Here is a 26234-nt window from a genome sequence, read left to right on the forward strand (position 1 = left end):
GTAAATATAGCAGCAGCAGATAAGTGAATCAATTTGTGGTTCTCTGTAAACATCAAAACTTAGTAAAGTTGATACTTTAATGGCAAATCCCAAAATTTGATCTGCCTGACACTTCTTGATTTTCTCAATCCCCTACAAATCCCAGCTCAATTTACCCAACACCGGGATATTTTTTTTATTGTTGCTATACCATTTAATGTGTTTGCTGAGGTGTCTTGCAGCCTGAATATGGTTTGACAACCTGCTCTATCCAGAAGATAAATGAGAATGCTTCAAAAACATTTCATATCAGCAATAACAAATCTCACCCAAATTACTATTCACCATGGAATTCTTACTACACGAATGTCTGCGTTTTATGGCTTATCTCTCCTACACATGGATTATTTATGGCCCACTGAAAGCTGGTAGTGATTGATCTGTACTTTATTTTATCTTTCCTTAAAAAAATGTCTTATTAAATTGGAACTCTATGCAAACAGTTGAATAGAAAGTTGAAATACACGTTTGTGAACATTTTTAATTCTGTCCGGACATAATTTTTTAAAATGGTACAGTACCCCTAAAATCTTTTTAAACCTGCAATACTTTTCTTTTTTTAAGTACAGCCCCCTGCAGTAATTCATTTTTTTTCCCCTAGATGTCCTCAGTTTTCTGGGTTGAATAATGCCCAGTATCATGTAACTTAGAAGAATGAGGACATGTTGTGAGTTCAAGTCCTCGTGGGCCAGCCCATTGAGGGGTACCTTGATGGCACTGTGCACTTACATATAATGATGCCATAGAGCTGTGCTGATATCAGTGCTTGCTCTCTTCAGGACCCTGTGTATTGTGATGGACCTATATACATCCGAAAAGGTAAGTATAAAAGATAACAAATAGAAGAGAAGCCTCAGAGAGAAGGAAGGGTGGAGGCTGGGAGTACTGGGAGGCAGAAGGGGGACATTCAGAGTTGGGTTTTAGGCTGGGTTCACACATGTGCGATCACAGACATTGCATGTGATTCGGCACCGCATTGCTGTACAGATCACATGAGATGTCCGTGCGATGTGTATTCAGCAATACAAACTGTATAGATGAAATCTCATCACATTTGCACCAAAATGGCGCAGGACCCTTTTTTGGTCTGCACTGCAATCAAGTCAAATGGGTGTTCACACCTATTTGTTCCAATTCCTGCACCATTTCACAGTTCGCACTGCAATCTGCAAACCGATCTGGGGGTGTCATTAACTTTACATTGGCATGACCTGGTGACATGTCCACTGACATCCGACCAGCTAGAATCCGAAAAAAGTGTGATGGAGGAAAAACCTACTTTTCCATCCGTCATCGGATCAGGTGACGACGGACTCTGTGGTCCGTCGTCATCCAATCTCCCATAGGGGAGAGCGGTGTGCAGAGACAGACCTGTCGCCTTCCTACTTGGCGGGGATCGACGGAGCGATCCCCGCTGAGCAAGCAGATATCCAGGGGCGGATCATCACTGATCTGCCCCGTATGAAAGAGCTCTAAATGTCTATGTTGTCAGAATCCAATGAGTCCAATCACCATGAATGTAGTGAGGACTGGAGAATGAGCGTAGCCACAAATATTTTCTCGGTTTCAGACCCTGTACTACATATTATCCAATGATTCCAATCACCATGAATGTAGTGAGGACTGGAGAATGAGCGTAGCCACAAATATTTTCTCGGTTTCAGACCCTGTACTACATATTAATGCTCAGCTCTGTCACTGCAGAGGATGGGGGGGAATGGTGTTGGCAAGTAGCAACTAGTTGTATTTAGAGATTTCAACAGCTCCTCATTTTAAAGTGATAATCTGACGTCCTGCCGGATCAGAATTGTTTTAAGCTGGGATGGGCTGTCCAGGCCAAGTAATAGCTCAGAGCAGGGGATGACCCATCAGGTCACAGACATTTGGAAGAATATAGGAAAAAGGAATAAGGAGAATGGTGGACAAAAATGAAAGGTAAAAATTGAAACTGAAAATCAGGTTGCAATTGATCCTATTTGATGGCTTCATAGTTATTTGTTTAAACAGCTATCCTCTAAAACTTTATTTTGTAATCTTACTTTCTGATGGTCTACATGTGCCTTCGTTAGTGGAGAATTTCTCCTGTGGCTTGTGTCACTGACATGAATTGACCTCCGAACTTGCACGTCTGACAGTATGTCTGAAGAATGTGCTTTGAGGTCAAGCAGATTACTTGCCTGGTCATGCTTTACAGGCCAATCCTTCACATTGTTATCTGAAAATGACTAATACAATTTGCAAACACATGCTACTTCTTGTTTCACCAGTAAAGTATCATAGGACACCTGCAAAGCAGCCAGTAGTTGGGTTATAGCAGAAAATAGCTGTAATACAGTAAATATTTTATTACTGTCTGCATAGTTTGGCTGACATACCTCCTTTATCAAGTTGTATTTTGTCCTTCCTTCCGAATGCTGAACCTGAAGATGCTGTTATGGTGTCATAGTCATAGATCTACGAGGTAAAGCCACAGTTTGACTTTCTTTGTGTGAGCAGCCTACCACACTACTATGCCTCTATCAGGGCCACAAAGAGACTTTTGTCACCACTTATGTAATTGGTTGCCAACTTTGTGGACCTCACAGACCACTAAATTCACAATATTGAATCTCGTGGACCACTAATTTTCCATGCCTTATTCACACAATGCTCCAGCTCTCTGCCCCCCTCCCTCTGGATCACATTGCTGCCTTATACACACAATGCTCCAGTTCTCTGCCCCCTCCATCTGGATCACATTGCTGCCTTATACACACAATGCTCCAGCTCTCTGCCCCCCTCCCTCTGGATCACATTGCTGCCTTATACACACAATGCTCCAGTTCTCTGCCCCCTCCATCTGGATCACATTGCTGCCTTATACACACAATGCTCCAGCTCTCTGCCCCCCCCCCCCTGATCACATTGCTGCCTTATACACACAATGCTACATTGCTCTGGCTCTCTGCCCCTCTCCCTCTGTATCACATTGCTGCCTTATACACACAATGCACCAGCTCTCTGCCCCCCTCCTTCTGGATCACATTGCTGCCCTATACACACAATTCTCCAGCTCCAGCTCCCTGCCCCAACCCCCTCTGGATCACATTGCTGCCTTATACACACAATGCTCTGGCTGTCTGCCACCCCCCCCCCCACCCCGTATCACATTGCTGCCTTACGCAGACCTCATCTTTGGATCTCACCTCCTCATCCAGCCATGCTCCCTCTCACAGTCTGTGATCAGCGCTGCCATTGGAAGTCCCCTCCTTCTTCAAGTCTCACTCTCTGCACTATTCTCGGCGCCTCCCGCTGGGTACACAGGAGCTAAAACTACAGATGAGGCATCGGGTATCAATGCCCCCTGATAGTATTGACTTTCAGCGCGCATTGAGAACAACGCTGGAAGCAATTTTCTCCACTGGTTGGTGACCGCTGTTTTAGAGTACACCATGGGGTGGGAAAAATTAATTCTTATGCTGCGTACACATGATCAGAATTTCGGCCGATGAGAGTCTTTAGTCGAAAATGCAACCATGTGTATGCTCCAGCAATGCACCAACACCTTTGCTGCCATTGTGCTCTTGCTGGGTGTTTGGTGTGTTCCTGTACCTTTAAGGAGGGGTGGCTCCCCTTCAGTCCACCTGCCCTCATCTAACCATCAGAATGCATGTGCCTCCACTGTGGGGACACTATGTTAGTGTTAGGACCACAGATACCAGGGTGCCTTGACGTGGCTCTGTGGCTCACGCATGCGTTTGCAAATGCGTGCGGACTAAACCCCTGTTTTTAACGCATACTGTTAGACAGGTTAATTTGGTTGTCTGCGAGCTGGTGGTAAGTAGGCTTTGGTTTTTTCCCTGGGCATTCCCCAGACTTTGTTGTTACCTGTTGTTTAGCCTTCCAAAGCCACTTACTGCGATAGCCAGCTATAGATGAGGGCGGTGGGCAAGTTCTTGATAACACGGTAGTGTTTGCATTGGTCCAGCAATGCACCAACACCTTTGCTGCCATTGTGCTCTTGCTGGGTGTTTGGTGTGTTCCTGTACCTTTAAGGAGGGGTGGCTCCCCTTCAGTCCACCTGCCCTCATCTAACCATCAGAATGCATGTGCCTCCACTGTGGGGACACTATGTTAGTGTTAGGACCACAGATACCAGGGTGCCTTGGCTCTGTGGCTCACGCATGCGTTTGCAAATGCGTGCGGACTAAACCCCTGTTTTTAAAGCATACTGTTAGACAGGTTAATTTGTTTGTCTGCGAGCTGGTGGTAAGTAGGCTTTGGTTTTTTCCCTGGGCATTCCCCAGACTTTGTTGTTACATGTGTATGCTCCATCGGTCTTTTGCTGGCGGAGTTACAGCCAGCAAAAAATTTAGAGCATGCTCTCAATTTTTCGGTTGGGAAAAGTTACTATTTTTCACCGTCCTGCTAGCGCACTGCTCCAGTGTGAAAGCCCTCCGGCTTTCACACTGGAGTGAAAGGGGCCGGTTTTTTCAGGCGCTACACAGGCGCAATTTTTAGCGCTTTAGCGTCTGAAAACCGCCCCAGTGTGAAAGGGGCCTAACTATGCAATAAAATCCATATCTGGAGTTCAGCTTCAATATATTCGAATACAGATGTTCATAATGTGAGTGTAAAGACATTTGGAATCAGTGGCGGCCTGTCCATAGGGGGCACCAGGCCAGGGGGCTGTGCTGAAGGGGGGGTGTCTGTGCTGAAGGGGGGTGTCTGTGCTGAAGGGGGGTCTGTGCTGAATGGGGGGGTCTGTAAGTGCAGGGTGCTGTGTAATGTAAAGGGGTCTGGTGATGCTGAGTGCTGTGTAATGTAAAGGGGTCTGGTGATGCTGGGTGCTGTGTAATATAAAGAGGTCCATTGATGCAGGGTGCTGTGTAATGTAAAGGGGTCCAGTGATGCAGGGTGCTGTGTAATGTAAAGGGGTCCAGTGATACAGGGTGCTGTGTATTTGTAAAGTGGTCCAGAAATGCAGGGTGCTGTTTAATGTAAAGGGGTCCAGAAGTGTAGGGTGCTGTGTAATGTAAAGGGGTCCAGAGATGCAGGGTGCTGTGTAATGTAAAGGGGTCTAGTGAAGCAGGGTGCTGTGTAATGTAAATGGGTCCAGAAGTGCAGTTGTGGAGAGGGGGTACACAGTAGTGATGAAGAGATATTGAAGGATGCAGGGGGCACAGTGGGGTGTTTTTACATTTCAATGTGGGGGGAGTGGTGCAAGATATAGGATCTGCCCGGGTGCCAAATGCTCTATGTGCGCCCCTGGTCTGGAGCCTGGAGGGGTGGGCGGAGCAGAGAGAACACTGGGTGCCGTGATCTCCAGCTATATCAATCCGCCGGTGCCAGCCCTGTGCTTGCTGCTCACACCTGACACTTGTAAACACAGGAGCTCGGTTCCTCTGTCTCCAAGCCCAGTGACAGCACTGCTCTCCCAGTAGCACACACAGAAGCCTTCCAATCTTATCCCATAACAATGGAGGAGGGGGGCGAGCAGTGGCGCAAGTGGGGGAGGTACCTCAATCCGGAAATGGCCAGCGATTCCTCGTGCTTCAAAGTACAGTCTCCAAATAACTGACTTCGGCAGGCAGGACAGGAGTGATCTGACATGCAAGAACGTGGCCCCAGGAGCAACATTTGGGGGGCGAAATTCCACGCCAATGTGTGTCACGCTCGGCTTTGTCCTCCTAATTTCTATTTCGCCTTAAGAAGAAACAGCACTCCTCAAGATTTGGGATGACGCCCTCGAAGCAGCAGATGACGGAGAGCCGTGTCTCCTCGTACTGCTAGACCTAAGTGCAGCGTTTGATACAGTAGATCACAATACTCTGCTCGTCCGCCTCACAGAAGTAGCCGGAGTCCAAGACATAGATCTCCAATGGTTCGCGTCCTTCCTAGGAAATCGGTCACAGACAGTGAAACTAGGAAAATTCCTCTTCGAAACTCAGGCAGTCACCTGCGGAGTCCCTCAAGGCTCTCCTTTGTCACCCGTTCTCTTCAACATTTACATTCGCCCACTCCTTCAAATCATCAGATGCTCAGATCTCTGCTTCCACTCTTACGCTGACGACAGTCAACTTTATTTCCGGATCAATGGAAAAAAAGATCACCAACAACAACTAGAAAACTGCCTCAAATCAATAGAGGACTGGATGACCACTAACTCCCTCCAGCTGAATGAATCAAAGACAGAGCTTCTTATCTTACACCCAAATCATAAGCCCGCAACCAAAACCTCCTGGTCTCCACCAACCGTCTTTGGGCAGACTATCTCCCCAAAGACCAAAGCCAAGAGTCTTGGGGTTATTTTAGATGCACAAATGTCAAAGGATGCACAAATAGGAGCAGTAGTCGGTGGATCTCACCATCTGCTGCGCATGCTTCGCAGACTCATCCCTTTTATCCCAAAGAATGACAAAGCAGTGGTAGTTGGAACAATCATTAATTCACGACTGGACTACGGAAATTCGCTTTACATAGGATTACCACAATATCAACTTGCATGATTACAACTGATCCAAAACACGGCGGCAAGGCTGATAACAGGAAAAAAACAATGGGAATCCATCTCTCCTTCGCTGAGGAGCTTACATTGACTAACCGTAAAAAATCGGATCACGTTTAAGACCCTTTGCCTCACCCACAAATGCGTGCATAGGGAAGCTCCGCAATACCTAATGGAGAAAATAAATCATTACACACCAAACCACAGTCTTCGATCAGCCAACAAAAACCTCCTCCTCGTGCCCAAAGCCCGGTATAAATCCAAGGGTGATCGGAGATTCGCTGTCCAAGGGCCTCGACTAGGGAATGCTCTACCAATCCACATCCGCCTGGAAGAAAATCACCTGGCTTTTAGGAAAAAACTCAAGACCTTCCTTTTTAGCAGATGATCAAAGCTCGCCACAGCGCCTAAAGGCGATTCAGTTCACATTGTGCGCTATAAAAGTATTTCATTTATTCATTTCATGTGTCCCTGCACTCTGGCCGCCCAGCCTGAGACTAAACATGGCGGCCTGGAGCACAGGGATACATGAAATAGAAATTAGGAATGACAAAGCCCACAAAGTGACACACAAGGGCGAATGGGGTCATGTGCAGCGGCAGGGTTGCTCCTGGAGTCCCGTCTCCACTTCATTGTGAGCTGCCACTGTCTTCTCCGGACCAGATACATTTCCCCCATTGTGGCAGCCAGTCTGGCAGTGTGAAAGAGTCTGCAAAGAAGAAGAAAAGCAGGTGGTCACGCTGTGTAGTGGTCAGTATAGGAATATTGTAGGTAGGTCAGTGTAGTGTAGTGGTCAGTATAGGAATATTGTAGGTAAGTCAGTGTAGTGGTCAGTATAGGAATATTGTAGGGTGGTTAGTGTAGTGGTCAGTATAGGAATCAGGTAGGTTAGTGTCGTTGTCAGTGTAGGAATCAGGTAGGTCACTGTAAGGGTCAGTGTAGGAATCAGGTAGGTCAGGGTAGTGGACAGGTAGGTCAGTGACTCAGAGTAATGGCCAGTATAGGAATTGGGTAGGTTAGTGCAATGGACAGGTAGGTCAGTGTAGGAGTCAGATATGTCAGTGTTGGAATCAGGTAGGTCTGTTTAGTGGTCATTATAGTTATCAGCTTAGTGTAATAGTCAGGTAGGTCAGTGCAGTGGATAGGTAAGTCAGTGTAGTGGTTGGTGTAGCAATTAGATAGATCAGTGTTAGAATCAAATAGGTCAGTGTAGTGGTCAGTATAGGAATCAGATAGGTCAGTGTAAGGGGCAGTGTAGGAATCAGGTAGTGAAGTGGTCAGTGTAGTGGTCAGGGTAGTGGACAGGTAAATCCGTGACTCTCTGTAGTGGCCAGAATAGGAATCAGGTAGGTTAGTGTAGTGGTCAGTAAAGGAATCAGATAGTTTATTATAGTGGTCAGGTAGGTCTGTGTACTGATCGGTGTAGGAATCAGGTCAGTGTTGAAATCAGGTAGGTCAGTGTAGTGATCAGTATAGGAATCAGGTAGGTCAGCGTAAGGGGCAGTGCAGGAATCAGGAAGGTCAGGGTAGTGAACAGGTAGGTCAGTGACTCTGTGTAGTGGCCAGTATAGGAATTGGATAGGTTAGTGAAGTGGTCAGTGTTGGAATCAGGCTGGTCAGTACTATTGTAGGAAGGGACTCGGGGAGTGCGCAGGTTAGGGAGCGCAAATTACGTGCCTTGCCCTGGGCACTGACAACCCACGCTATGTCACTAGTCATGGTATCAGAAAGAAGAGGCAGAAGATTGGGGGAGCAAGATACAGCCCTGAGTATAGTAAGTCTTTACAATGTGTATGTGGCTCAGCTGTTTTTTCTAGAGCAGTGGTATCCAAACTGTGGCCCTTTGCTTGCTTTTTTTCCAGGCCTGGGGCATTTTTTCTCCCACTGTCAGCAACAGTGGGGCATTGTTCCTGCTACTGACACCGACAATGGAGCCCTGGTCTGTTCACTGACACCCACAGATGGGGCAATATTTCTCCCATTGATAGAAACGATAGGAAACTATTCCTCCCACTGATACCAATAATGGGGCACTATTCCTCCCACTGACACCAATGATGGGACACTATTCCTCCCACTGACACCAATGATGGGGCACTATTCTTCCCACTGACACCAATGATGGGACACTATTCCTTCCATTGCTACCAATGATGGGGCACTATTCCTCCCACTGACACCAATGATGGGGCACTATTCCTCCCACTGACACCAATGATGAGGTACTATTCCTCCCACTGACACCAGTGATGGAGCACTATCCCTCCCACTGACACCAATGATTTGGCACTATCCCTCCCACTGACACCAATGATGGGGCACTATTCCTCCCACTGACACCAATGATGGAGCACTATTCCTTCCACTGACACCAATGATGGAGCACTATTCCTTCCATTGATGCCAAAGATGGGGCACTATTCCTGTACACAACCACAGTGACACTGTCAGACTTTCTAGCCGCAGAGACTTACTTCTGTGGTGAGAACTGCATAATTGTGAGGGAGGAATAATCTACCCAGGGTTAACACTGGAGATTGCAGCCACCAAAACAGGGGTGAGACAAAGTTCCTTGTCCAGGAAAACAGTAAGCTATCTTATCTGGACAAGCTCTTTAGTTGAAGGGCTCTGAAGTGGAACCAGGCAAAGAACTGCCTTAAGATATGAGACCAGCCAGATTCCAGGCAGTAGCAGCCAGGCCACAGTAGCCAGCCCCAGTATACATTAAGGTAATTGAAGTCTTCTAGGGCTGGGCCTGGGCATCAAATATTAACCACTTAACAACAACGCCCCATAGCCGAATGACGGCTACAGGGCGGTTTCTTAACTCTGAGAGGTCGTCATATGACGTGCTCCCAGAATTCCGCTCTCACGCGCCCCCTGGGGCGTGCACTCGAGAGCATCCGTGACTGCTGGGTCCACAGGACCCGGCGCATCACGGATCACGGTAAATGGCCGCTCATCGAGGCCGTTTACCACGTCATGACTCCGTCAAATGACGGAGTGATCACTTGTAAACAAACCAGCGTCATGTTATGACGCCGGTTCCTCCCTCCCCTCTCTGTACCGATCAGTACAGCGGAGGGGGAAAAGATCGGTGTCAGCAGTGCTGTGGGCTGCAGCTGCAGTGCCCACATCGCTGCCCACCGAATTTAACCCCTCAATTCCCTGGCAATACTCTGCAATACCCGCCAATACACTGCAATACCAGCCAATACTCTGCAATACCGGACAATACTCTGCAATACCCTGCCAATACTCTGCAATACCCTGCCAATACACAATACCCTGCCAATACTCTGCAATACCCACCAATACTCTGCAAGACCCGCCAATATTCTGCAAGACCAGCCAATACTCTGCAATACCAGCCCTTACTCTGCAATACCCTGCCAATACTCTGCCATGAATTGCCATACCCAGCCATACTCAGAGATATCCAGCCATACTCAGAGATACTCTGCAATACCCAGCCATAGACACCCCCACCCCCCCCCCCCCCCCAGCCCTCCAGTGTTTCTACCGACTCGTCAATACGATCAAATCCAGAATCTTTTTTTTTTTTTTTATTTCAGGCTTCCCAGCCTAGAGGTGATGAGATGCGGGGTCTTATTGACCCCATATCTCACTGTAAAGAGGACCTGTCATGCCATATTCCTATTACAAGGGATGTTTACATTCCTTGTATTAGGAATAAAAGTGATCAAAAAAATATTTTTGGGGAAAAAAATGTCAAACTAAAATAGATAAAGTAAAATGAACAATACATTTTTTTTTTTAAAGTGCCCCTGTCTCCATGTGCTCGCATGCAGAAGCGAACGCATACGTAAGTCCTGCCCACATATGAAAACGATGTTCAAACCACACATGTGAGGTATCACTGCGAACGCTAGAGCGGGAGCAATAATTCTAGCCCTAGACCTCCTCTGTAACTCAAAAAAAGTAACCAGTAAAAAAATTTCAAGCGTCACCTATGGGGATTTTTAAGTAGCGATGTCTGGCGCCATTCCATGGGCGTGTGCAATTTTGAAGGGTGACATGTTAGGTATCTATTTACTCAGCATAACTTCATCTTTCACATTATGCAAAAATTGGGCTAACTTTACTGTTTTTTTTAAGCACAAAACAGTTTTTTTTCTCCAAAAAAAACGCGTTCGAAAAATTGCCACAGACTGGCCTCCACATCTCCAGACTGGCCCCCACATACACAGACTGGCCCGACATGATCTCCTGTCCTCCAGATGCGGCAAGCCGTCGTTGCCACATGGAATGACTTTGAACTGCGGTGCCACCCACACTGCACTTGGCAGACACTGGCAGCGGGGGTGGGCGGAGCCGCAGCATCTGAGCTCTATTGAAGACCAGCTTCTGGTCTTCTTTAAAATGGCTGCTGGCAGAGACATTGTCTCCGCCGGGCGTGGACCACTAGTGGCCGGCAGCGATGAAAAACGGGACAAACCAAATTTCCCGGGACATTTCCCGGGAGAAAATTTAATCGGGACAAATGTCCTAATCCCGGGAATGTCCCTGGAAATTCGGGACAGTTGGCAACTATGGGTCATTTGGGGGGTATTTGTACCTTTATGGCATGTTAGGGTCTCAAGAATTGAAATAGGCCGTCAGTACTTCAGGTGTGATCAATTTTCAGATATTGGCACCATAGCTTGTGGACTCTATAACTTTCACAATGACCAAATAATATCCACCAATTTGTACTTATTTTTACCAAAGATATGTAGTAGTATACATTTTGGCCAAAATTTATGAAGAAAAATTACTAATCTGCAAAATTTTATAACAGAAACGAAAAAAAAATCTTTTTTTTACAGAATTTTCGGTCTTTTTTCTTTTATAGCAAAAAAAAAAAAAAAAACGAGCGGTGATTAAATACCACCAAAAGAAAGCTCTATTTGTGTGAAAAAAGGACAAAAATTTCATATAGGTCCAGTGTTGCATGACTGAGTAATTGTCATTCAAAATGTGAGAGCACCGAAAGCTGAAAATTGGTCTGGTTATTAAGGGTGTTTAAGTGCCCAGTGGTCAAGTGGTTAATATAATGTTGTTTATTTTTACTATTGTTCAGCGACACTCTATTATAATCTCTCAGGAGGGGGCTCTTTCTATCAGAGACTCTCCAACGGTCACAGAGAAGACCTCTGTTAGATCAACCCACCTCCAGGATCCATTAGACCCCATTGTAGTCTCTAATGGGGCCTGGTGGGGGCTCTTTCTAACAGTGGCCCTCTCTGTGTCCATCAGAGAGACCTCCCTCCAGGTCCCATTAGAGTACTCCGCTTCTCTTCCTGTATTTTCTTATTGTTAAGAGATCGTGGAAGGATCTCAGGGTAAAAAAGATTCCTTTGGGGAGGGGAGGGGTTAGTAAGATGACCACGCCTATGCGGGGGCGCCAGAAAAATTTCTGCTATAAAATTGCAGATGTGTGCTAAAACACAGAGTGGTACTGTGGATACATGAAAAGTAGTCCTGTGCCACGTCCTAATATAACATGAAAAATAGAACCGGGGGGGGGGGGCTATGGAATTTTTATGCACCGTAGACAAGAATAACAATATTATTAATAAAAATATATATATATAAATATTATATATGTTTAAAGCAATAACATTTTAATATTTTATTTATAATATTGTTATTCTTGTCTACGGTGCCTAAAAAGTCCATAGCCCCCGGTTCTATTTTTCAAGAAATATTTCTGCTCCCAGGCGCTTGTGAACGATCGGCCCTGAAGACAAGCTTCCTTAACTGTACACTGATCTGTGATAGATCAGAACACTGACAGGCAGATCTACCATCCCTTGATAATTAAATATCTCCATTCTTGCTGCATCCATCCACCCCATCCATCCAACGCAACCCATACATCCATCCATCCCACCCCATCCATCCACTCAACGCAACCCATCCATCCACCCCACCCCACCGCATCCATCCACCCCATCGCACCCATCCACCCATCTACCCCATCCATTCCTTTCGCATCCATACACCCACCCACCCCCTCCATTCCATCTCATCCACCCACCCACCCATTCCATCACATCCATCCACCCACCCCATCCATCCACCGCATCCACCCACCATATCTATCCAAGATAGATCTGCCATATACTATGTAGTGCAAGAGCCTGCCCCTTGGGGGGGTGCGAGTGAGGGGGCCAGGTCTGTTTTGCACCCCCTCCCCCTAAAATTTTGACCACCAATTGCCACTGTTCGGAATGTTAGGCATGTGAATAAATCAATTTTCCAGGGATCTGCATAGGGAGATTACTCTACTAATTATTTCCTCTTTTTAGACATTAATCAATTACTACTGCCAGGAAAAGTACTTTCCTCATGTTCAAACCTCCTCTAATGAAGTTCTCAAGGAGTATGTTAATGATCTTGTATTCCTCTTTTTCCGAGCTTTTGGGATGTTAATGGAAGGTAATTGGTTTTAGCTGAAAATTCTCACTAACTCTTAACTGTAATAACCTCACTTGTTTCAATGTATTCAAATGTTTTATTCATTTGGGGTTCTACAAATCAAGCGTCAGAGTTCTTCCAGGAAATGATAAAGGATAAATCAGATGTTTCTCTGTGTTCTCTTATGGCTTTATTATATGCTCACAAGAAAAGGTCAGATCTAGATCATTTTTAGTTTCCATACAAAATAGACTTGTCCACAATCACCTAAAGGTCAGATTTTTTGGAGCTAAAACTAACCATGGTCTTATTTCTCTTGTTCAGTTCATGGGAGAAAATCAGTATGTTCCTTCATCCATGCAAGCTTGTTAAAGTGAAATTCCAGACTCAAAATAACTACACTTAAAGAGGAAGTAAACCCTGATGGGTTTTACTTCCTCTTTGTTTCCCTGCAAAGGTAAAGCATAATGGGCTACTATGCATCGCGGCGCTGTTATTGGCCGGAGCCGCGGTGACGTCACTCCTGCACATGCATGCAGGAGCCGCTGCTAATGGCATGATCGCCGTTAGCAACGGCACGCTCAGTGCGCCTGCGTGCCACTGTCTACGGTGCATGCGCCGTAGACAGCGGTGCCTGTCTTTTGCAAATATCTTCTAAACCATGGGTTTCCAAACTGTGGCCCTCCATGACTAATGTATTCCAGATATCCTTCCTTCCACCCTTTTTTAAAACCTCCCCCATTTTCCCCTTTTATTCCATTATTTTACCTTTATACTCAATAAATAAGCAACACAGGAGTTTGGAGTGTAACTGGCCATAGCAGCCTTTTATTAACTAATATATTAAAAACCAATATAAAATTAACCTCATTAACATATGTACAATCTTTTCCACTACAGTATTTTCCCTCCCAGTCTATTGGTCTGCCGACACCCGAATTTCACCTTTTCCACTTAACACTTTTTCACCAGTAAACTGCGGGACCAACTTTACCTCCGGCCGTTTATCAGCCCGGAGACAACCCTCTTTCCTGCAGTGCAACCATTCCCATATTCCAGCCTACCCTTCTGCTGGGATACACCAAAAGGGGGCATATACCACCTATGAGCCCCCCCCACCATTCCATCACATCCGTTTTCTTGCCACCAAGACCAACGACACTGCCACGATAACACTGCTATGACGACCCGATCTCCCAGAACCTGAAAAGAGAAGAACACAACACAGCACACAAAACAACACAATCCCCCTAATAACGGGACGGTGGGTGCTAAACTTTTCCTCATTCGCTCTTTCTTCTCACTCTACTTCCTGCCCAAAGCCCCGCCTCCTTTTTTATATCGCTCGTCCCCATAATCCTAACTGCCCCTGCACGTCTCTCCTCCCTCTCTCCTTCCTACCTAACCCCTTCTCCACTCACTGTCCCATTCGTCATGCCCGGCCCTCCATTAGTCTCTGCTTCCTTTTATTCCGGGTCTCACTGCTATTGCAAAACTACAAGTCTATCATGCCTCTGCCTTTGAGAGCCATGCTTGCAACTGTTAGCCTTGCAATGCCTCATGGGACGTTTAGTTCCGCAACAGCTGGAGGGCCACAGGTTGGACACCCATGTCCTAAACCATGTAGGTTTAGGAGGTATTTCTTGCACCTACAGGTAAGCCTAGATTAACTGGTCTGTAAGCCCCATACACACTATCAGTTTTTCTGCTGAGTTTTTCCTTCAGGTTTAACAAAACCATGTAGTGCAAGGGCCTGCCTGATTGCATACAAATTGAAACTGCTAAGGTTTGACCTCATATTATATGTTTTTGGTAAATCTGAAGGAAAAACTCAGCAGAAAAACTGATAGTGTGGGGCTTAAGGGTTTACAACCACTTTAAAACAGCTCCCACCCCTTTCTAATTACTCTGTAGAAGGAAGATGATTATACTTACCTATGCTCAGGGTGCTCTTGCCCAGTCCTGTGATTGGATCCCAGCCGTGTCTTCGGGGGAAAGGAGGGACTGCCATCAATGAATACCCCTATAGTAAGCCTATTGCCCCATACACACGATCGGACTTTCCGCCAACAAAACCGTGGATTTTTGTTCGAAAGTTGTTGGCTCAAACTTGTCTTGCATACACACGGTCACACAAATGTTGGCCAACAATTCTGAATGTGGGAACATGGTGACGTACAAGATGAGCCGAGAAAAAAGAAGTTCAATAGCCAGTGTGGCTCCTTCTGCTTGATTCCGAGCATGCGTGAACTTTTGTGCGATGGACTTGTGTACACACAATTGGACTTTCCGACAACAAAGTTTTGTTGGCAGAAAATATGAGAACCTGCTAGCCAACATTTGTTGGCGGAAAGTCTGACAGCAAATGTTCGATGGAGCATACACACGGTTGGACTTTCCGACCACAAGCTCGCATCCAACATTTCCTGTCGGAAAATCCATCTGTGTGTACTTGGTATAAGGGTGAAATTACTACCCAGGCATTTCAGCCATTGGGGAGATCACATGACAGGACTAGAGCACCCTCCTTCTACAGAGTAGTTAAGAGTTAGAATGGGGTTGAGAGCAGTTTTAGGCTTAGTTAGTTAAAGCCTGTAATTCCACTTTAAAATGAGGAGCTCTAGAAATTATATTTACAAAATTGACACAACTTACTATTTTGGAGTGTATAGCTGGTGCAATACTTGACATCCTGAATCAATGATTTACTAAAGGAGTTGAAAATCTTCACACAATAAATAGTGTGAATATTAACTTCAATTATCCAATCATCCAAACAGCAAATTCCTGTTTAACCACGTGCCGACCAGCGCACGACGATGTACGACCGCACAATGGCACGGCTGCGCAAATGGGCATACCTATATGTCCCCTTTAAGACGTAGCATTGTGGGCATGCACCACGTACTCCATAATCGTGCCCGCGGGTCCCGTGATCATGTCACGGAGTGGCAGAGCGGGGAGATGCCTATGTAAGCAATAGGGATGGCCGAACGGTTCGCCCGGCGGTCGTTTTGCGGCGAATTTCGGCTGTTCGCGGTCCGCCCAGTCGGCGGACTATTGCCGCCGTTCTCCCGGCGGACTTCCGTGTTTACTGTGTAAAAGAACTTTGACCTATGATGACACATCCATCATGGGGTACAGGACAGCCAATTGAGACATTACAGCACATGGACACTTGGACGTTCCCCCTAACTTATAAATAGACCCGATCCGGCGGCCATTTTACATTCTTTCGTATGTCACTATAGGGAGAGGTTGCTGTGTGGAGCAGGGAGAGACTTCAGTGACCCAAATTGCTAGCTATTAGGTCCACAAAAGTTCTTTTCAAGACTGGTATGGTATAGGTGTTAGGTGTAGTTCAGGATATAGGTTTGAGGCACTGCTGTGCTAGTGATTGTTGCAGCAGCCTGTCTTTTTGTCAGTGTAGAGAGAGGGACAGGACGCTGTGTGCAGCAGGGACAGTCAGTTTAATCATTAGCTGTTACTATTAGGTCCACAAAAGTCCCTTTCAGGACTGGTATGGTAAAGTAGTACAGGATATAGTTTTGAGTGCTATTCAAGTTATTGTTCCAGCAGCCTGTGTTTTGTCAGTTTAAATAGGGACAGGCAGGAAGCTGTGTGTGGCAGTGAGGGACAGTCAGTTTAATCAGTAGCTGTTACTATTAGGTCCACAAAGGTTCTTTTCAGGACTGGTATGGTAATAGGCTTGTACACGTATAATATTCTTTCTTCCAAATATAGAAAGAATATTATACTTGACTGCTGCCCTTCTGCTGCAGTAGTCCTTTATGAGTATAGGGACCGAGGTACAGTCTGCTAATCATTCACAACCTACTAGTTCCACAAAGGTCCTTATAAGGACTGGTAAAGTATAGGGTACTACAGTACATAGGGTTGAGTGAGGTACAGTCTGCTATTCCTTAAGGACTGGTATAGGTCCACAATATATAGGGTTGAGGTGCACTACTGCTGACTGCTGCCCTATATTGCAGCAGTCCTTTATCAGTATAGGGACTGTGGTACAGTCTGCTAATCATTCACAACCTACTAGTTCCACAAAGGTCCTTATAAGGACTGGTAAGGTATAGGGTACTACAGTACATAGGGTTGAGTGAGGTACAGTCTGCTATTCCTTAAGGACTGGTATAGGTCCACAATATATAGGGTTGAGGTGCACTAATGCTGACTGCTGCCCTATACTGCAGCAGTCCTTTATCAGTATAGGGACTGAGGTACAGTCTGCTAATCATTCACAACCTACTAGTTCCACAAAGGTCCTTATAAGGACTGGTAAGGTATAGGGTACTACAGTACATAGGGTTGAGTGAGGTACAGTCTGCTATTCCTTAAGGACTGGTATAGGTCCACAATATATAGGGTTGAGGTGCACTACTGCTGACTGCTGCCCTATTCTGCAGCAGTCCTTTATCAGTATAGGGACTGAGAGTTTTGTCACAGGGTCATTTAAAAAATGGCAGGCAGAGGAAGAGGCAGGCCCTTCCACAGGGGTGGTAGGGGTAGGGCAGGAGCAACAGGCTTGAGCCAATGTGGGAAGTTGCAGAAGGTGCGTTCAATTACTTTAAAGGACGCACCAGACTTGGTTGAGTGGCTCACTCAGCCTTACTCTTCTGCACCCTCCTCATCCTCTCAATCTGCACCCTCTTCTTCACTCTCTGCAATGTGCACCCCCAAAGACACTACCACCAACACCACCACCACCACCACATACCTTCCGCTTCAGTCACAGGAATTATTTTCCGATCCATATCAAGACATTTCTGATGCGCAGCCACTCTTGGTATTGGATCAGGAAGAGGAGGTAGCAACAACCGCCACTCAGCAGTCTGACAACAGTACCCAGATCAGCCCAAGGAGGAGGTTGGTCCCCGGTGTTGCTGCCTACTCCAAGATCTCTACTTATAGCGGTGGGGAAGGTGATGTCGATGATGACGTGTCTAGTGATGTCACGTGGGTGCCCACAAGAGAGGAAGAGCAGATGGGGAGGAGAAGCAGGAACAACTTGCATTGCACAGGAGGGACAAAGCAGACTGCTAATGTATCAGGAGCGAGGCATCGACCATGTACGGTCACATCTGGCGCTCCCAGGCACATGGCTCCGCAGTGTGGGCTTTTTTTAACGTGTCCGCTGCTGACAATAGCGTTGCCATCTGCAATCTTTGCAGTCAACGCATTAGTCACGGTAAGCCCAACACTCACCTAGGGACGACCGCCTTAAGAAGGCACATGAGCAGCCATCACCGAGCCCAGTGGGAGCAACGGAACACACAAAGCCACACTCCAGGCTCTCACCGTCCAGCCTCGTCTTCTACTTCTCCTTCTCCTCACAATTGTCCTCCACTCCACCTTCCATCACGCCAAGCTCACGTTTTTCTGCAAAAAAGGCAGGCTTCCGTGGGCCTAATGTTCGAGCGTAAAAAAAATGATGACGCCGGATAACCCTCTTGCCCAACGGTTGACGGCTGGCTTGTCAGAACTCATAGCCCGCCAACTACTGCCATATAAACTGGTGGACTCGGAGGCCTTTCGAAAATTTGTGGCCATTGGAACACCACAATGGAAGGTCCCAGGAAGGAAGTATTTCTCAGAGAAGGGCATCCCAGAGCTATATGGCCATGTTCAGCGGCAAGTGAATGTATCTCTGGCACACAGTGTCGGTGCCAAGATACATCTGACCACAGACACGTGGACTAGCAAACACGGGCAGGGAAGGTATATCACTTTTACTGCCCACTGGGTGAACCTTCTGACGGCCGTCAAGCATGTAACTGGTGGCACCCGTGTAGATTTGGTTTTACCGCCACGGATTGCATGCAGGCCCAAGCTCCCCAGAACCTATTCGACATGCCAGGTGAGACGTTGCCATGCCGTGCTGCGTCTGTTGTGCCTGGAAGCCAAGAGCCACACTGGCCCGGAACTCCTTTCAGCTTTGCGTTCACAGGCAGATCAGTGGCTAACACCGCTCAATTTGACAGTTGGTAAAGTGGTGTGTGACAACGGTGCCAATCTGCTTAGCGCATTGAAACAGGGCAAAATTACGCACGTACCATGCATGGCACACGTCTTAAACTTGGTCGTGCAGCAATTCGTTGTCAAATACCCTGGGGTCCAGGACATCTTGCGGCAGGCAAGGAAAATCTCGGCCCATTTTAGAAGATCTTACGCGGCCATGGCTCACCTTGTTGACATTCAGCGGCGACACAGTCTGCCGGTCAGACGTCTTATTTGCGATTGCCCGACGCGATGGAACTCAACCTTCTATATGCTTGATAGGCTGCTCCAGCAGAAACGTGCAGTTAACGTCTACCTGTATGAACTCTGCGGCAGAACAGGTTCTGGGGAGCTGGGGTTTCTGAGACTTCTGCACCCATTTGAGGAGATCACCAAACTGGTCAGTCGCAGCCATGGCGCCATCAGTGACATGGTACCTTATGCCTTCTTTATGGAGCGTGCATTGCGTCGTGTCATTTATCAAGCTGTGGAGGAGCAGGAGCGGGAAGATGAGGAAGTCGCAATGCTGGATGAATTCCCAGGGGGAGCTACTCTATCTGAGACAAGTCAACAACAGGAGTCTGAAGAGGAGTCAGAGGAGGATGGTGCCGGGGCGGATGAGGAGGAGCAAGAAGAGCATGCTTTAAACCTTTCTGGGATCCCTGTTGTGCGTGGATGGGGAGAGGAGAATGAAGAGGACGACATTATCCTGGATGATGAGCAGGAGCCAGGCCACCACACCGCTTCCACTTTAGTGCAAATGGGGGCCTTCATGCTCCAGTGTTTTAATAGGGACCCCTGTATAAAAAGCATAAGGGTCAAGGACCAGTACTGGGTGGCAATGTACTTAGACCACCGGTACAAACACAAAATGGTGGAAATGTTACCGCTGTCACAGAGGGCTGTCAGAATGCAGCACTTCCAGGCCTTGCTTTGAGAAATGCTGCATTCTGCTTTTGCGTGCGCTGGCAGAGGAGCAATTCCCACTCCCAGAGAAGGAGTTGCGGGTACCAATCCAACAGCGCCTGCAAGAAGAGGCCGGTTTGAAGATGTGTTGGTGACTTCGGATATGAGGTCATTCTTTCAGCCGACCCATCGACAGGTGTCATCCGGATCCAGCATCAGGGAACGCCTAGACCGTCAGGTGTCTGACTACATCGGGTTAACGGCCGATGTGGACTTCTGAGGAGTGATGAACCCCTGGACTACTGGGTGGGCAGGCTTGACCTCTGGCCAGAGCTTGCCCAATTTGCAATCGAACTGTTGGCTTGCCCCTCATCCAGTGTCCTGTCCGAAAGGACGTTCAGCGCAGCAGGGGGGATCATGACCGATAAGCGTACTCGCCAAGCTCACGACAGTGTTAACTACCTCACATTTCTAAAAATAAATGAGGCATGGATCTCGGAGGAATTCAACACATGTGACCAGTAGACCATGTATATGTCTATAAACAATTTTTTTAATCGAGCACAGAGACCTTATTTCTTCATTTGGCTCACTTCCTTGTCCAAAAAAAGCACACCGTGCTATATGCCCGTACCCTCCTCTTTGAAGAGGTTGAGCGGTGTCATATTTCTACTAGGGCTGCTTATTATGAGGGGCTCCCACCATCTCTGTGCTGTGCTGATATCCTCCTGGGGCTGTACCTCTGCTGTGCATATTATGAGGGGCTCCCACCATCCCTGTGCTTTGCTGACTTCCTCCTGGGGATGTACCTCTGCTGTGCATATTTTGAGGTGCTCCCACCATCCCTGTGCTATGCTCATTATGAGGGGCTCCCACCATCCCTGTGCTATGCTGACATCCTCCTGGGGCTGCTTATTATGAGGGGCTCCCACCATCCCTGTGCTATGCTGACATCCTCCTGGGGCTGCTTATTATGAGGGGCTCCCACCATCCCTGTGCTTTGCTGACTTCCTCCTGGGGATGTACCTCTGCTGTGCATATTTTGAGGTGCTCCCACCATCCCTGTGCTATGCTCATTATGTGGGGCTCCCACCATCCCTGTGCTATGCTGACATCCTCCTGGGGCTGCTTATTATGAGGGGCTCCCACCATCCCTGTGCTATGCTGACTTCCTCCTGGGGCTGCTTACGGTGCAGGTGTCAGTGCTGATGTCAGTGCTCTCTGTCACGGTGCTGCTGTCAGTGCTCTCTATCACGGTGCTGGTGTCAGATGACTCTATCACGGTGCAGGTGTCATTGCTGTATGTCACGCTGCTGGTGATCATCTCCTGCACCCTCTTCTTTGCCTACCCTGGTCCCTGACCTTCCCTCTCCTCCATTGCCTTCATGCGCTCCATAGTCCTGAATTGTCACAACAATTTCCCATATAAAAAAAGAATGCTTGTAGTTGTCGATCCCAGATTCACCTCATGCATGTGTTATGTCATTGGACATGTGGTGGGACTATGTTTGCACAGCTATTAATTATTTTGTGGCTGCAAATTTGACCTGTAGGTTTGCGAAGTTCGCCTTCCATTGAAGTCAATGGGGCAAGCCGTGAACGTTCCGGTTCGCAAACTATCGGTCCGCGTTCGCGAAACGTCCCATCGGAAGTTCGTCCATCACTAGTGCTGATTGATTTACTTGTCACCGACGCAAAGTCTTTTTCTACTCCCACTGGCCACAATGCATCCCACCTAAAGTCTGAATATGGCCCTTTGTTTAGAAATTTTGTAGATCCTTGCTATAGTAGATTGCGTATCTAGTGCTGCAGGAAAGATTTTTCCTTCTGCAAGTCTTTGAGGAATATTTAGCCTCAGTATTGACAAGCAGGATCCACCAACTGCTGGACCAAGGTCATTCTCTATTCTCTCTCTCATTCTCTATTCAATTCCTCCCAGACAAGACCCCACTCTATAGCTTATTCCATATCCTGTATTTGCTGTCAACAATGTCTCTCGGTGGTCAAAATGGTAGTATTAAAATGGCATAATCATTGCTAAGCTGCAAATGACACAGGTAGCCCACTCTGTTAAAATACAACCTATAGGCAAAGTTGTGGATAGTTGTGGATAAAGTCGAGAGGGATCAGAACACCTGTCAGTTTCTATTGTAGTCTGTGCCCACGTTACGGAGATTTGTCCTCTCTATATGTCCTGTTTACAGTTATTATCAATAACATAATAATAATCATAATAAAATAATAATGAAATAAACCAGTTCTGGTGACAGCCCGGGATTTCTTCAGTGTGGAGGGATTTCCTCTCACTTCCTCCTTTGACTATGGGACAAGAAGTGAAGCAAAATCTCCCCAATGGGACACAGATGTCAAGAAAAAGTTTACTGGGGTTATAACCTTTCCTTGCTCTATCCAAAATGATAAAAATACGTTTTAGCTTTAGTTTTACTTTATTCACATTTAGAACAAATCAAAACATATAATAAAACATTAGAATATGCATAAATATATATATATATACACTACCGTTCAAAAGTTTGGGGTCACATTGAAATGTCCTTATTTTTGAAGGAAAAGCACTGTACTTTTCAATGAAGCTAACTTTAAACTAGTCCTAACTTTAAACAAATATACTCTATACATTGCTAATGTGGTAAATGACTATTCTAACTGCAAATGTCTAGTTTTTGGTGCAATATCTACATAGGTGTATAGAGGCCCATTTCCAGCAACTATCACTCCAGTGTTCTAATGGTACAATGTGTTTGCTCATTGGCTCAGAAGGCTAATTGATGATTAGCAAACCCTTGTGCAATCATGTTCACACATCTAAAAACAGTCTAGCTCCTTCCAGAAGCTACAAAACTGACCTTCCTGTGAGCAGATTGAGTTTCTGGAGCATCACATTTGTGGGGTCAATTAAACACTCAAAATGGCCAGAAAAAGAGAACTTTCATCTGAAACTCGACAGTCTATTCTTGTTTTTAGAAATGAAGGCTATTCCATGCAAGAAATTGTAAAGAAATTGAAGATTTCCTACAACGGTGTGTACTACTCCCTTCAGAGGACAGCACAAACAGGCTCTAACCAGAGTAGAAAAAGAAGTGGGAGGCCGCGTTGCACAACTAAGCAAGAAGATAAGCACATTAGAGTCTCTAGTTTGAGAAACAGACGCCTCACAGGTCCCCAACTGGCATCTTCATTAAATAGTACCCGCAAAACACCAGTGTCAACATCTACAGTGAAGAGGCGGCTGCGGGATTTTGGGCTTCAGGGCAGAGTGGCAAAGAAAAAGCCATATCTGAGACTGGCCAATAAAAGAAAAATATTAAGATGGGCAAAAGAACACAGACATTGGACAGAGGAAGACTGGAAAAAAGTGTTGTGGACGGCTGAATCCAAGTTTGAGGTGTTTGGATCACAAAGAAGAACGTTTGTGAGACGCAGAACAAATGAAAAGATGCTGGAAGAATGCCTGACGCCATCTGTTAAGCATGGTGGAGGTAATGTGATGGTCTGGGGTTGCTTTGGTGCTGGTAAGGTGGGAGCTTTGTACAGGGTAAAAGGGATTCTGAATAAGGAAGGCTATCACTCCATTTTGCAACGCCATGCCATACCCAGTGGACAGCGCTTGATTGGAGCCAATTTCATCCTACAACAGGACAATGACCCTAAACACACCTCCAAATTGTGCAAGAACTATTTACAGCAGAAGCAGGCAGCTGGTATTCTATCGGTAATGGAGTGGCCAGCACAGTCACCAGATCTGAACCCCATTGAGCTGTTGTGGGAGCAGCTTGACCTTATGGTACGCCAGAAGTGCCCATCCAACCAATCCAACTTGTGGGAGCTGCTTCTAGAAGCGTGGGGTGCAATTTCTCCAGCTTACCTCAATAAATTAACAGCTAGAATGCCAAAGGTGTGCAATGCTGTAATTGCTGCAAAAGGAGGATTCTTTGACGAAAGCAAAGTTTGATGTAAAAACAATGTTATTTAAAATACAAATCATTATTTCTAACCTTGTCAATGTCTTGACTCTATTTTCTATTCATTTCACAACGTATGGTGGTGAATAAGTGTGACTTTTCATGGAAAACACAAAATTGTTTGGGTGACCCCAAACTTTTGAACGGTAGTGTACATATACATACATATACATTATATCAATGGCAGCTGTTTTTTTTTTTTTTTTTTCAGGGCGGTGGCAAACAATTATAACCCCCACGGGCGGTCGGTGGTGGCCCGCTTCCTGATTGGCGGGGAGGAGATTTAGTGTGAAAAATAGCGAATGCCCTGCGATCCGCAGCCCACCCTTTTTTTGAAGCCTATATCAACCACATTCACTTTAAGAGCTGTTGCCATTGTCTGAACCAGGTATTAAAAATATTACAATATCATTTTTTATCACCAAATGTATTTAATATTGCTTACGGTTTGTGGCTAAGCAGCTTTTCTATTAGGTTTTATCATTTTTAATTTGACTCAATGATTTTTGGTAGTATGAATGGCATATAGTTGCCTGTGTGTACCTTTTATAAGATGTACACATAATAATAAAGCCTCACGTGTGCTTCCTGTTTCAGGCCCACTATTACGCGTTGCGGCAGAATTACTCCGGAGCCTTGGAAGCCGTGAACAAAATCCCAGCCAGCTCTGCAGGCTTCCTTCCTGCTCTCATTAAGAAAATGAATCTACAACTGGCTTTGCAAGACTGGGAACAGACATTGGAGACAGCTCTAATGTTCAGTATGCAGCTAACACACCACTGTGTCATGTGCTTTTGTTTCCAGATAGTTAGAGATATTGAGAAGTGTGTGGGCTGGTGGCATTTCGGTTTCTAGGAAAACACAGAAGAAGCAATTATGGAACAAAATTGCTGAACTGACTTTGAGAAGAGCGAGCTGGCGATCTTTAAATTTGTTGTAAAAAACATTATAGATGGTGTTTGTATGTGTGATTTACAGCTAAAATGAATGTACCCCCCTAAAGAGTTTGGTTCAGTGATTGAACACTTAGGACCCATTTGTACCATTTGCTTTGGGCTGTGCAACTTACAGTTGTGGGGAAAAAAGAAACCCATGCATTACTATTATAATTGTTATACATTACAGTGCTGAACATGTGGGTTAGGAGGGCCCTGCTCATGCAAACTTACAATCTCAACAGAAGGGACAGGTGACACCGAAGGTAATAACTGTGAGGAGTAGGTCAGTTCTTAGTTGAGGTGGAATAGGCTTCCTTGAAGAAATTAATTTTCAGGGATCATCTAAAGGTGGACAAAGTAGGAGACAGCCGGGGACAGATTGGGGTAGAGAGCTCCAGAGGATGGGAGAGGCTCTGGTGAAGTCCTGCAGGCAAGCATGGGACAGGGTGACAAGGGAGCTACAGAACAGGAGTTCTTGGGAAGAGCAAAGATGTGATGTCACTGGGGGCAGATTTATGAATGGATTTGTATGTTGTTTTTAGAATTTCATTTGTTGGGTTACCAGAAACCAGTGGAGGGATTACCGGAGAAAAGGTGGCAGGCAACCACTGTTTTTGAATTTTTTTTTTTTTATTTGGGGGTAGAAAGCCGTGCGCTATCCAGGCTCTCCAGCTCTGTACTCCACCCTTTGCTATGAGTGAGCAGGTCTTTGTGATGGGCAGCACAGAAGCTGAAAGCTGTGCAGTAGGCTGACACATCTGCCAGTGCGTTCTTTCTTGGCATAGCTGCCATTGAGAACACACTTTGCATTCTATTCATGAATGGAAAGCATTCTCTGATTGGACAAGGTGAAAAGGCATGGTAGTAATGGCACAATCCTCACCTCGCCATGTCCAATCAGAAAATGCTTTGCATTTATTAAGAAAAGCAAAGTGTTCTTTCATTCGTGCGCATCCTGAGTGAGCAACTTTCTGTGTTGTGGACCTGGAAGCTAGCGGCCAACAGTATAGTATCGGTGCCTACTACAGCGATTACCAGCTTCCACAGGGATCAGTCAGGTATGACACGTGCATACTTATATATTATGTAACTGTATAATCTTCAGATTTAATAAAATTACATTGTTTTCGTCCACTTTTTTTTTTTTCTTTTTTCTTTTTTAGTTAAAGAGGAGCTGCACCTTTAAAAAACATATTTAAAGTCAGCAGCTACAAATACTGCAGCTGCTGACTTTTAATAAATGGACACTCACCTGTTTCAGGGTCCAGCGATGTCGGCAGCAGATGACGAGCAATCGCTCGTCTCTCAGCTGCCCCACCGCCATCCTCTGTCAGGGAATCGGGAAGTGAAGTGTTGCGGCTTCGCTGCCCGGTTCCATACTGCGCATGCGCGAGTCGCGCTGCGTGTCTCCACTCGTCCCCGCTGTGTCCTGGGAACTGTGTGTTC

General features: G+C 46.2%; 1 long non-coding RNA gene across 1 annotated transcript; it reads left to right on the forward strand.

Moving 5' to 3' along the window:
- Positions 1-1847: 1847 nt before the first annotated feature.
- On the forward strand, positions 1848-25922 carry LOC143925397 (uncharacterized). Its single transcript, XR_013261962.1, has 3 exons — positions 1848-1974; positions 24062-24238; positions 24448-25922. It is a non-coding gene; the product is annotated as an uncharacterized LOC143925397 (long non-coding RNA).
- Positions 25923-26234: the final 312 nt, after the last annotated feature.

This window comes from Lithobates pipiens, unplaced genomic scaffold, assembly GCF_037356315.1.
Source record: "Lithobates pipiens isolate NorthernLeopardFrog02 unplaced genomic scaffold, aLitPip1_a1.2 Scaffold_22, whole genome shotgun sequence".
Classification (NCBI taxonomy): Eukaryota; Metazoa; Chordata; class Amphibia; order Anura; family Ranidae; genus Lithobates; species Lithobates pipiens.